This window comes from Nansenia antarctica (genome assembly GCF_963989245.1).
Source record: "Nansenia antarctica genome assembly, chromosome: 6".
In the NCBI taxonomy this organism is placed as follows: domain Eukaryota; kingdom Metazoa; phylum Chordata; class Actinopteri; order Argentiniformes; family Microstomatidae; genus Nansenia; species Nansenia antarctica.
In genome coordinates this window covers 70,171,045-70,173,544 of record NC_137676.1, presented here as the reverse complement: position 1 = coordinate 70,173,544, position 2,500 = coordinate 70,171,045, and the positions used below count along the sequence as shown (strand labels likewise).

The 2,500-nt window shown below is 50.3% G+C and overlaps 1 protein-coding gene across 1 annotated transcript in view; it reads left to right on the top strand.

Annotated features, from left to right (window-relative positions):
• LOC308159405 (receptor-type tyrosine-protein phosphatase delta-like) overlaps positions 1-2,500 on the top strand; it is a gene marked incomplete at both ends in the record, with an annotated part of 97,278 nt that overhangs the window by 1,055 nt on the left and 93,723 nt on the right. The window lies entirely within an intron of this gene.

Below are 2,500 nucleotides of genomic sequence, written 5' to 3'. Positions count from 1 at the left end.
AGCGCTGGTGTTGGAGAAGAGACTGTTCCAGACAAATAAGTGATGCTGAATCAATGTGATTATTCTCCATGGCCAGACTCACCTCTGCAGTACCACACACACGCATCTGCGTGCGTGCCACAATATATATATACACACACACACACACACGCACATATACATCCATAAACTCACTTTGCTCTCCCTCCCTCTCTCCCTACCTCCCTCCCTCCCTCCGTCCCTCCCTCTCTCCCTCTCTCTCCCTCTCTCCCTTTCTCCCTACTTCCCTCACACTCTCCCTACGTCTCTTCCTCCCTCCCTCTCTCCCTCCCTCTCTCCTACCTCCCTGTCTCTCTCCCTCCCTCTCTCCCTATCTCCCTCTCTCCCTCCCTCTCTCCCTACCTCTCTCTCTCCTACCTACCTCCCTGTCTCTCTCCCTCTCTCCCTCCCTCTCTCCCACTCTCCCTCCCTCTCTTCCTCCCTCCCTCTCTCCCTCCCTTCCTCTCTCCCTCCCTCCCTCCCTACCTCTCTTCCTCCCTCCTTCTCTCCCTCCCTACCTCCCTCTCTCCCTCCCTCCCTCCCTCCCTAACTCCCTCCCTCTCTCCCTACATTTCTCTCTCCTACCTCCCTGTCTCTCTCCCTTCCTCTCTCCCTCCCTCCCTACCTCTCTTCCTCCCTCCCTCTCTCCCACTCTCCCTCCCTCCCTCCCTCTCTCCCTCCCTCCCTCCCTCCCTCTCTCTGTCCTTTGGGTCTATCCCGGGGTTGCTCTGCGAAAGTCCCAGTCATCCATCAACACAAAGACAATCCCACGCTCACCCCCCCTCTCCCCCCCTCCCCCATCCCTCTCTGTGACAGGGTGGAATAGAGGAGGAGGGAGGGAGGAGGGAAGGAGGAAGAGGGACGAGGGGAGGAAGAAATAGCCCAGAGAGAAGGAGGAAGGGGAGAGGGAGAGGAAGGAGGGCAGGGACCTCTGTCTCAAGCCTAATGGAGGGTGAAAGAGGGACAGAAAGGAGGAGAGAGGGAGGGAGGGAGAGAAGGAGGGAGGGAGAGAGGGACATGTAGCCTCATGTAGCCTCCCATGTGATGGTTTGGCAAGGAAATCTGGCGTATCGTAATAATATATCTGCCTCCAAGTCATTTAATTGACACCAAATGCAAATAATTGTTGATGCTTGTTTGTGCTGATCAGTGACCAAGAATGGTCGAATAAAATTAATCAAATTAGGCTTTAATAATACTGTAAAGGTCAAATTGTCATGGCCCTGTCAATCCATTCTATGATTTGCATCCATTGCATATCCAAAACGTTGCTGCTTGTATCATCCCAGCTTACAGCAGGGCACATAGGGAGGGGGTGTGTTCGAAGCAGTGTTACTTTTGGCAGGGTTTGTAGTCGTTTAGTCTTGGTCTGGTCTTTGGACGCAGATGTACATTGGGTTTTGGTCACATTTAGTAATTTCTGTCTTTGGGTCTTCTGTCGTTTTCGTTTTGGTTTATTTTCCGTTGACAAGGACTGAAGGAGTTTTAGTGTGGCTTTGGTCTACAAAAAACTCCCAAACATTTTCCGAAAACAAGTTTTTATCGATGACTAGGGTTAGACCGAAATGTTTTGGAGTTTTTGTGGAACTGAAAACTGCCCTGGAATGTTTTTTTTCGGTTTTTCCTCAACTGGAACTGGACTGGAACTGAGAAGGATGGCGGTTTGGACTGGGTGTGGGACTAGAACTAGGGGTAGTGGTGGTCTAGTGGATAGTGAGTTGGATTGGTGGGAAGGTTGTGAGCTCAAATCCCACCTGAAACAACACCACCACCCTTGAGTAAGGCACTTAGCCCTCAGTTACTCCAGGGGGAATGGCCCTGTAATTCGTAATTGTAAATCGCTTTGGATTAAAATTATCTGCAAAAAAAAATAAAAAAACTGGTGTGCATCTTCGTCTACTCTAAACACTAAAGACTAAGTGAGTAAAAAACCTGCCAAAATTAACACTGATTCGAAGAGTGGCGCCATCGCCATTACTGGAGGCGTGAAAACATTCCTTCCTGATTTATTTTTTATTTGAGTAAGACATGTAAACGGACGGGTGCTAACACGACTTCGGACAAACGTTTTGGTCAAACCCTAACCCTCTTGAATCGGTTTAACCAACGCACTTTCATACTTTGTCAGACTGGCTGGCTCATCAGGTCGTGCTAGCGAACGGTCGCCTGGCAACCATTGCTCCATTGTTGGTTTTTTTGCGTGAAGGAACGATTCTAGTCCCCCATAAGCGCCAGCGCCCATAGAAAACAGCACCTACTCACAGAACCTACTCTTCGAATAGACCACTCTGAATGGTAAATGGACTGAGTTATATAGCGCCTTATTACAATGGCCTCTCATTCACCCATTCACACACATTCACACACCAATGGCGGCAAGCTACCGTGCAAGGCGCCGGCCCGCTCATTGGGAGCAATCTGGGGTTCAAGGACACCTCGACGTGTGGCCAGCCGGGGTTAGGGTTAGGAGCCTACCTCCACG